Consider the following 11351-nt stretch of genomic DNA (forward strand, 5'->3'; position numbering starts at 1 on the left):
ACGTTTCGATATAGATTCGTTTTGGACAACGAACAATCTGTACCGCATCAATTAGGAATAATATGTCCCGTTTCTCCAATAATAGCATTAAATCTGTACGGAATTGCATTTATATCAAAAGACGATATATCGGGAGACGTAGATTTGAAAAGATATATTTTCATAGTTATAACCGAAAGTCTATAACTCGAATGAAAATTGGTAGTTTCCACAGAATCGGGAGCAACGCTTGATTTTGTGCTTCCTTTTAAGACGATAGCCAACGTAGAATTTATTGGCAAAAGTTGCTACTTCTACTACGTTTTACCTTTTAACGCCTTGCACATAAATCGTATGATATTCTAAAGGATTTATGTATTTAATATGAGAAATAAGTAAACGGTTCCAAGCTCGATGAACGTTTCGACGAAGCCGGAATATGGAACGTAGTTCGCGCTCGACCGTTCAGTCCTGCGTTCGACTCATATCATATAGGGTACGCATTAAATGAGAGCGGCCGTCAGACAGTTAAAATACGCGAAAGTGAAACATACGCACGTACGTAACTTTGTCAAACGAATCGTGATTAGAAGGTTCTTATAAGAAAATTAAGAAATTATATCATAATGTTGGACGTCGATGAATACGACGGACAGGAAATTGTAATCCTGCACGATTGGAACGAGACTTCGCCTGTCCCTTCACTTTTCCGCGTTTACCACGTCCGGACATGTTAATCTCGATCATTGTTAGATACTGCTCATCTTTAAATCAAAAACGGTACTGGAAATTTCTTACAGATCGGCCTGGAATTTTGTTCGCCAGCCAAACTCGATATATCATACGCGACCAATCAGACTCTAACTCGGGCTGTGGGCGTGGCTTAGAAGTGTTCCTTCGAATGTTATAAGTTCTAGAATTAAAGGCATTTTTTTAGTTAAGTGCTCTTTGAGGTACGTGAGACGTCGGGATTTTTATTTCGAAATGCCACCAAAGTCAAACGGTAAGGCGGTCAAGAAAACTGGAATATATCACAAAAAATATCTCTAAGAGCGATAAGAAAAAAAGCGCGTGAGGAAGGAAAGCTATTCGATTTACATATACAAAGTTTTAAAGTAGGTTCATCCCGATACGGGTATCTCCACCAAGGCCATGTCGATCATAAATTCTTTTGTAGACGATATATTCGAAAGGGTAGCCGCTGAAGTGTCGCGCCTCGCCCATTACAATAAAAGATCGACCAGATCACGAGCAGAGAAATCCAAACCGCCGTTAGGTTATTGTTACCCGGTGAATTGGCTAAGCATGCCGTTAGCGAAGGTACCAAAGCAGTCACCACATATACCATTTCTAAGTAAATTAATTCACATACCTAAGTGTGTTTCAGTATACTACTAGAGATAGATTGGAGGTAGTACTAATCCAGGAACCAACGCCGAGAACACGGGCATGGGAAGGCTGGAAACTCATGAGAAAGATGACGGGAAGCTAAACCCAAATATGGACCAGAGAAGAAATCCAGTCCCTACTGATAGATGTGTTGTCAACAAAAAATGTGACAACAATCGCAATAGAGGACGTCTTGATCACAAACGTCTACGAGCAACCAGGCGAGAGGGCACTGAAAAGTTTAGACGAACTCACCGCCGGAATAAACAGATACCGAGGCAAATGGATAGTTGCCGGGGACTTCAACGCAAAACACACGTTGTGGGGAAGCTTCAGAAGCTCACCAAGAGGTGAGGAACTTCTAGACTGGGCAATCAGCCACGGCCTAGAGCTCGCAAAAGGAGACTACACGGTGCCCAGCTTCGATTGTAATTGGGGCCCAGGGCACATGGACCTCACGTGGAGTAGGGGAATACACGTGGAAGAATGGAAAATCAAAGGTGACGAATGAACACTAAGCGACCACAGATATATCGAATATAGAGTGGCGAGCGGAAATGGGAAAACCAACCCAAGAAAAAGGGCAATATGGAGTTTCGCCAGCACCGATTGGGATCTGATCAGGATGGAACTGGAAGAAATAGAGACCAATATCGGACAAGCAGTAACACACGGAGTGATTGAGGAGCAGGCGGCCAGACTTTAAAATGCCATACAGGCAGCAGGAAGACTGGTAACCATCATGGTAAAAAATGGCAATGAATGGTGGGACGGGCAGTGTGCGGAACATAAACGAGCACTAACTGCACTGAAGAGGAGAATAAGAAGAAGCACGGACAATCAACAAATCGTAAATGAGTACAACGAACGGAAGAGAGAGTATCGGAAAATGATACGAGCAAAGAAAACCGAGCACGACAGTCAGGCGATTAACAACCTGATAGAAACAAACTCTTGGGACGTTATTTGGGAGGCCATCAGAAGAATGGGCATAAGAAGAGGCGAAGTGGTAGCATCGCATAAAGACGCAACACTGTAGGCAAGAGAAGCAGCCGAAAAACAAAGAGTGGAGAAATACCTCCCAGCAATGGACCAGGAGGAAACAGAGCGAACTCGCGAAGTCATGAGCGAGGAATGGCCGGGTACGGACACTGGCGAGGAAGAAATAACCGAAGGAGATATCGAATCGGTTATAGAGAACATGAGAATCCGAAAGGCAGAAGGGGAAAACCGCATATCAAACGAGCTCCTGAAGAATGTCTGGATCTCGAAAAGACAGCAGTTCCTGACGCTGTACAAGAACTGTTACAACGCGGGATACTTTCCTAAGATATGGAAAACGGCCAAACTGTGCTGGTTAAAGAAAAGCGACGGAGGCGAACGACCCATCAGCCTTCTACCAACGCTAGGAAAAGTACTAGTCAAAGTACTTAACCAGAGACTACAGGCAATGGCGGAGAAAATGGAGCTACACGACTCAAGGCAGTACCGCTTCAGAAAAAACAGGTCAACCGTACAAGCCGTGAGTGATCTACTGAAATGGATCAACACCCGAAAAAGAACAAGGGAAACGCGTTCTAATGGTGACGTTGGACCTCCGAAACGCTCAACAGAGCAACCCAGGTAGAAATATTGGAAGAACTGCGAAGAAGCAGAATAAATAAGAAAATGCCAAGATCAATAGCCAGCTTCTTGAAGGGAAGGAAAATCATCAGCAACCAGGTGGCAATGGAAATTGACAAGGGATGTCCGCAAGTGTCAAGCTTAGGGCCAACGCTATGGCTGCTGGGCATGAACAGCTGGTTCCGCAAAGTCTCTGAATCAGAAGTAGGGAACTGCGGAATGAGAATTCAGGCATTCGCGGACGACCAGGTGGTTGCTCTCAGCAATAAATACATCAGAAACAGGCTGGACCTTGCCTGGAACAACTGTTGGGAAAATTGCCAAAGAATGGGCCTACGGGGCAGGAGCAGAATAGAACAAGGAAAAGATTGAGGCTTGCTGTTTCTGGAGCAAGAAAAACAGCAGACTACCGACGGTCAAACTTGGCGAAGACATCATCCAGGTCAAAGATACAATAAAGTATCTGGGTTTGACAATTGACAGGAAACAGCAGTATATACAATACATACAGCTGTTGAAGAAGAAGACAGAAAACAGTGATGTGCCGGCTCTGGGGAACACTGCGCAGAAGAAGCAACCCTAGGTCACCAGAGATCATGCGTCAAATATACGACAGGGTCATAAAACCCGCAGTATTATACGGTGCAGAAATATGGGGATACAGGGCCTCGATGGGAAGGGCTAGGCCAGCGCTAGCAGCAGCAAAAATAACGGCACGGTTAGCAATCACAGGCGACTATCGAACCACATAGAATAATGCTCTGCAGGTAATAGCTGGAACACCAACCCTATACCTGGAAGCCGAGATCCAGGGGTGAGCTGCTGAAAAATACGGATACCCCAATGGGCCAAAAGGATTAGAACCAAAGAAATTGCCATGGCCATGGGAGGAACCGTGGGAAAATCGGACAAATAGCGTCGGAAACACCAAGATATGGACAGACGCTAGTGCCAAGGAAGGAAAAGCAGGCGTAGGAATAGTGATTCGGACAGAAGAGATAAGTCTAAAGATAAAAGACGAATCGAGCTCCAGAGCGGCAGAATTCTGGTACGGGACAGAAGCCTACCGGGATCAATCACCATTCGAATGGACAGTAGAATGTCCATATGGTGGGCCGAGCACGCAAACACACGGAATAAGGACATAATGCAAATCAAAGCAACCTTGCTAGATTTGCAGAAAAGCGGTAGTGAAATATCGCTAAAATGGTGCCGGAGAATGACAACGAAATAAATGATAACCGCAGACAGACTCGCGAGAGAAGCCACTGCAAACGAAGAAATAGGACTGAAAAACCACGGATGGATCAGCACCAGAACCATCAATAGAATCAAGGAAGGAGAAGTAAAATGAAGATGGCAAATGCATTGGGAGCAATCCATTAAAGGGAGAACCCTCTACAAATACTGCCAACAAGTGGGGAGAGAAAATATAGGACTGAGCAGGAAGGCTGTGCAACTGATGACAGGACACGGAAATATGCAAGCCTACCTGCACATATTTAAATTAAAGGAGACCGATGGACTCTGCGAGTGTCGCACAGGTCCAGAAGACACGACGCATATATTGGAGACATGCGAAATTGGGAAAAGAGTAGAGGCCCGAAACAGGCATCGGACAGCCGACGGAAACTACCAGTTAAGGAACGCAGAGGGAATAGTAAACAAGGAAACCATCACAGGATGGCAGCCAAGAGGAGACGAATGCTGGCACGCAATAAAGAGGCCAGTTAGAGATAAGGGAGAAAACACGATACGGAATTAGCGATCAAAATACGCAATAACGTCGCGACGGTACTGAACAGCCGCTGGGAGACCCATCCGTGAACCGTTCCCGAGACTTACGTAGGAAAGACCAGCTCAGAGCTTCAACAAGCACCAGAGCCATAGACAAATGGTCTACATTTCAAAATATACTACTTACCTGCAAAATCGGTTCTTTTCAGAACCACAATTTAATATAAATTTAAAAAAATTAAATGTTAAACAGTAGCTGACATTTTATAACAACAGAATTTTGAGAAATATATATTGTAGTTATTAATTGTATTGAATTATATTATGTCATTATAATCTGTTATATCCTAACTATATCTGTAAGTATCGTTAAAATAATCATTTTACTAACAATATGGAATAAGTTTAGTAAAATATGGTACAGCCCGAGATTGTTATTTAAAAATAAGGTAAAGTATTCCAAGAGTGACTTCGAAAATATGTGTATTAATTTTTATTACGTTTATGGCTATATGCTAATTAATTTATTTTTCCTAAGGGCAATAGCAACCTCTTATCGAAGTTAAATATGGTCATCGCGTTTAGGATTATAGGAAATATAATTAATAACGTTAAACCTGGGTCGTATTTGGGGCAAGCCCTCTATCCCTCTATATACAATAGGCAAAAGGGTTAAACGTGGGGCGTATTTGCCTCACGTCTACCATCCCCAAGGTGTCGCCATCCCTTATACAATAAGCCCCACTGTTAAACGTGCGGCGTGTTTGCGGCACGTCCTCTATCGCCTATGTGTCGTCATCCCGTAGACAATAGGTAAAATAGTTAAACGTGGGGCATACTTGCGTCACGTACTCGATTTTCGAAGTTTCTTCTTCCGTTATACAATAGGCAGAACATTTAAACGAGGGGCGTTATTGCGGCAGGTCCTCTATCACCGATGGGTCGTCATCCCTTATACAATAGGCCGCACCGTTAAACGTGCGGCGTATTTGCGACAGGCGCTCTATCCCCGGAGGGTCGTATTCCGGTTTACAATAGGCTGGACCGTTATATGTGGGGTGTATTTGCGGCACACCCTCTATTCCGGAAATGTCGCCGACCGGTATACAATAGGCCGAATCGTTAAACGTGGGGTGTATTTATTACCTATTGTAGTGTCAATAGTATAAGTCGTTAATGAAGTTTGACTGACGGACAAAATGACTGAGACGGATTTCGATATTAGGGAATTTCTCGTCTTCCATTTTAAAGTGGAAGACGTTACCGTTCCAAGCTCATCTGCTTCTGTAGACACTCATGACTAGGACAAACGAAACAGCAAAGTTACATTTTTCGAAGCACCAGCTACAATTATTATTTTGGTCGAATATATTCCTACACAGTAGAATAAAACATAATTAACACAAGTTGTTACTAAAGCAAATTTATTTAATATATTAAAATCAAATCAAATTAAAACATTATTATTGATATAAAGAGGCGAAGCTAAAGTGCGGTAGGAATACACCTGATTGGTTCGGTACCATACTGGATAAAATATGCTTTGTTGCCCTTATAACATATATAGACCTGTATTCTAAAGGTTTACATTTAGTAGCCATTGTAGTGTCGATAGTAGAAGTCGTTAGTGAAGTTTGCCGTTCTAAGCTCATCTGATTCTGTCGATTCTCATGGCCAGGACAAACGAAAGAGAGGGATACATTTTACCAAGCACCAACTACAATATTTAGAAGAGTTCAAAATGATCTCTAAATAGGGAATACTAAAAAGGCAAATTTAGGACGACGTTTAAATGTGTCTGTACTGCGTATCAAGGTCTTGTTTCAGAACAGGCGCAGGAAGCGGAAGAAGCTTCAAATCGCCAATATCGGCATTTTGGCGACCCCACCAATTCAGCATCAGTATACATATCAGCACTCATTTGTGCCTTTCACCAACAGACTCCAGACAGAACTGCTGAGCGATCAACAAAATTCAAGTGTACCTGTGTCTAACGGTCTTGTGTGCAATCCTGACAATTTGTCACCAAATGATGAGTTGGCGCAATAGCACAGTAATATGTAAGCAGGGGAGGCACGCCATATTACATCATGGTTTTAGCATTAGTGACACTAGTCACTAATCTAGTCTAGAGGAAATACAAATATGTCGTGCATGCTAAATTCCTGCGGTAGTGTTATCGCAAGGATATTACGCAGGTTTATCCTTAAATTGTCACTAGGCCGCTGAAAACGAAAGTTAAAAGGGCACATTTATAGGCCACCTTCATCTCTGTCCCTATTTAAATTGGTATGCAAGTGCCCTTGCCTTCTAACTAAGTTAGCCGCGGGTCTAACTACGACTGCCTTAATAACCGCAGCGTATGCCCGAACGAGATTCCCACTGTCCCTACTTAAATTGCTGTGCAACGGCTCTTCCTACTTTTTTACGATTTATGTTATGCACTGACTCTGTCGGCGAAGAGCGGAATAACGAGATACGACGGGTATCATGCCTAAACGCCTCGTACCCAGGAAGGGGATCAGCACCGAAATATCGACGTACATTAAAGGGAATAGTTATTTAGGAAAGCGCTTCTTCCTGCTAATTACTCCCAGGAGAGATTGTGTTGGCCTATTGTGGAGATATTTTGCTCCGATCCTGTGATTTCGAAGAACAAGACCTTTTACCAAAGGGCCGATATTTTCACATGGATCCCTGCCAACCCCTAAAACGAAGAATAAAAGTGTAACTTTCCTTCTCTCCTGATTCCGACAGGAGTGTTCGATTAAGTGTAGCCTCTATTTTAAATAAAAGATAAATAAGAATAATATTCTCTTTCTCAACTGTTTTGGTGGTCTTGAAAAGGACCGATATTTAATGATAAAATAGGTTACATTCGTTTTATTTAGTTTTGCTATCTGTCATTTTAGATAACAATACAGCTTGGATATTTGGCAGAACACCGCCCTGGGCTATACTAACACCGGATAGGAGTTTGTTCAGTTCTTCGTCGTTTCTGATGGCCATTTGCAAATGCCTACGGATAATCCTGGTTTTCTTGTTATCTCTAGCGGGGTTACCTGCTAATGCGAGAACCTCGGCTGCCAGATATTCCATTACGTCAGCTAAGTAGACGAGAGCACCGGCCGCTGGGCGTTCGGCATAATTCCCTTTCCTTAAAAGTCTGTGAATGCGATCGACAGGGAATACTAATCCCGCTCGGTTAGAACGAGGCTTCGCCTTTCCTTTCACTTTTCCGCCTTTACCACGTCCGGACATTTCACTATCGATTGCTTCTAGAACTCGCTCCCCTTAGAGTTAAAATGGGTATTAAGACCGCCAACATACAAGCAACGAATTTTATTCGTAAGCCGAACGCATGATATCGTACGCGATCAATGAGAGGCTAACTCAGATAATAGGCGGGGCTTAGGAGTGTATTTAAGGAGCTTATAAATCCTAGGGTTTCTTGAAATTTATTTTATTGTCTATTATTTTTCGTGGATCATTTAATATCGTAATATTTATTTCCAAATGCCTCCGAAAACAAACGGTAAAGCGGCCAAAGAGGCCGGTAAGGCTCAGAAAAATATCTCCAAAAGTGATAAGAAAAAGAAACGCAAGAGGAAGGAAAGCTACGCGATCTACATTTACAAAATTTTAAAGCAAGTTCATCCCGATACGGGTATCTCCAACAAGGCCATGTCGATCATGAATTATTTCGTGAACGATATATTCAAAAGGATAGCCGCCGAAACGTCGCGCCTTGACCATCACGAGCAGAGAAATCCAAACCGCCGTTAGGTTACTGCTACCCGGTGAATTGGCTAAGCACGCCGTTAGTGAAGGTACCAAAGCTGTCACTAAATATACCAGTTCTGATGATCATAATAATATGAAGGGTGGAAAACGGCTCTTTTCAGAGCCCCAAAATGTTTAAAGAAGAAAAAAAGAAATAAACTACTGTTAAGAAGAAAGGATATATACGAAGTCAAGTAAATTAAAATATAGTAATCGCTCATAAAAATGTTAAAATACCCAGAAAAATATTATTTATTTTATATATTCATTCCTTTACGGTAGCATAATAACAGTATATAGTGATACTACTTTCTTATCGTGATATAAACTTCAAGTCAATCCAGCAGGTGTTCACACCTTATTTACCAAGGATTTCTCAATATTCACAATAGTTTTGTGAGAATAATGTATTAAATTCAATTCACAAATATCACAACTAAAGCGTTATATACACAGAAAAAATATTAATCTCCTTTTTCTAACAGAAGTTGGTGTTTCTTAAAAGAAACGTTTTTTTATATAAATACAGAAAACGACTTTAATATATAACAGTCATAGCATTTATGCACGTTCGCCTCTAATACGTCTGGTTAATTGAATGTCCTTAGGCATGATACATGTTACTCGTTTAGCATGGATCGCACACAAATTGGTATCTTCAAAGAGACCAACCAAATAGACCTCGCTAGCTTCTTGCAAAGCCATGACTGCCGAACTTTGGAACCGCAAATCGGTCTTGGTATCCCGAGCGATTTCGCGAACCAATCGTTGGAAAGGCAATTTCCAAATCGATAATTCGGTACTCTTCTGATAGCGTCGGATTTCTCTTAGAGCGACCGTACCGGGTCTGTAACGATGCGAGTTTTTAACATCACCGGTACCGGGAGAGCTTTTCCTGGCTTTGCTTTCCGGGAGTTTTACTCCATTTGATTTTCGAGCAGTTTACTTGGTACGAGCCATCGTCTAAGCGGGTCCGACTTCAAACGTGTAGGAAGAATTACAACAGCAGCAGCCAACGGACTTCATGAAACTGATGGAAGGTGTCAAAGAAATCTCCCTTTTTATAATGTGTGAAGATATTCTGATTGGTCCAGCTAGCATCTGTGGGCGGGACCCGATTCGAACTCAACAAAACCCATGGTAGGGTTTGAAAATTAAATAGTTATCTGTAGTATTCCAGGTGCACGCCGTAAAATTCGATTATAAATTTGATTTTTTTAATACTAAATTGAATAAATCATGACGGGCAGAGGTAAAGGTAATAAAGGTTTGGGAAAAGGAGGCGCTAGGCGGCATCGCAAAATGCTTCCTGATAATATCTAAGGTAATACGAAACCCGCCATCAGAAAATTGGCTAGACGAGGCGGCGTAAAACGTATATCTGGTCTGATTTACGAAGAGACCAGAGGTTTTTTAAAAGTGTTTTTGGAAAAGGTCATCAGAGATGCCGTTACATATACCGAACACACCAAAAGGAAAACCCTTATCGCAATGGATGTAGTATACGCCCTCAAACGCCAAGAACGAACTCTATACGGATTTTGCGGTTGAATAAAGTATTATATATGCTGACCAATTAAAACAGAACAACGTATCTATTCAACTAAAGAAAACAATGGTTCTTTTCAGAGCCACAATTTTACTACCATTATAAAATGAAATTTATTATTCGAATATGGACTAAGATGATGTTAAATTTTATAAAATATTTGCTCCATTATTTGCTTGCAAAGTAACAAATATACTGCATTATAATAGACGATCGTAATATAAAATGATAGGTAAAGTTTAAGATAAGATTTCATATTAAATGTAAATGATAGTGAACAATCGAATACCGAATCTTCGTTGAAGCTTTAATATAGTTTTCCTTTAGAGAGAAAATACTCCGAGATAAACTTCGCGTCGAAGAGCTTGGAGGATCCTTAAGATTTCAAAGAGGGAACGGTAGTTTTACGCACGTATGTATGGAGATAAACGCTTTGCCTACGTATTACCTACGCCTTTTATATATTTATTGATGTAATAAAAATTGATAGTTTCTAAGAGATAACTATTTATAAAAACAGATTTCAACTAAAGAAGCAGAGAATACTATAATATATATGAGCATTGTACCGATAGAGAAGGGTTTGACACGATATTTTCATAGAAGTCTCGATATCGTTGCTCACTCGATACGTTCAATTGTAACCCAGAGTCCGGATGGTATTAAGAAACCGTTAAATAAGAAGTATATTAGTATAGGATAGGTTAATTTTCATGTTGTTTCCTTCGAGTTAATTCGACAACGGTACGTTTCGATATAGATTCGTTTTTGACAACGAACAATCTGTACGGCATCAATTAGAAATAATATGTCCCGTTTCTCCAATAATAGCATTAAATCTGTACGGAATTGCATTTATATCAAAAGACGATATATCGGAAGACGTAGATTTGAAAAGATATATTTTCATAGTTATAACCGAAAGTCTATAAATCGAATGAAAATTGGTAGTTTCGACGGAATCGGGAGCAACGCTTGATTTTGTGCTTCCTTTTAAGACGATAGTCAACGTAGAATTTATTGGCAATGGTTGCTACTTCAACCACGTTTTATCTTTTAACGCCTCGAACATAAGTCGTATGATATTCTAAAGGATTTATGTATTTAATGTGAGAAATAATTAAACAGTTCCAAGCTCGATGAACTTTCCGACGAAGCCGAAATATGGAACGTTGTTCGCGCTCGACCGTTCAGTCCTGCGTTCGGCTCATATCATATAGGGTACGCATTAAATGAGAGCGGCCGTCAGACAGTTAAAATACGCGAAACTTTGTCAAACGAATCGTGATTA

At 41.2% G+C, this 11351-nt stretch overlaps 1 pseudogene; it reads left to right on the top strand.

The window, feature by feature from the left end:
- The first annotated feature begins 9750 nt into the window (after positions 1–9750).
- LOC143205533 (histone H4 type VIII-like) lies at positions 9751–10062 on the top strand (annotated as a pseudogene).
- Positions 10063–11351: the final 1289 nt, after the last annotated feature.

Source organism: Rhynchophorus ferrugineus, unplaced genomic scaffold, assembly GCF_030347505.1.
Source record: "Rhynchophorus ferrugineus isolate W39M unplaced genomic scaffold, kcgeb_rfMv2 rfM12, whole genome shotgun sequence".
Lineage (NCBI taxonomy): Eukaryota > Metazoa > Arthropoda > Insecta > Coleoptera > Curculionidae > Rhynchophorus > Rhynchophorus ferrugineus.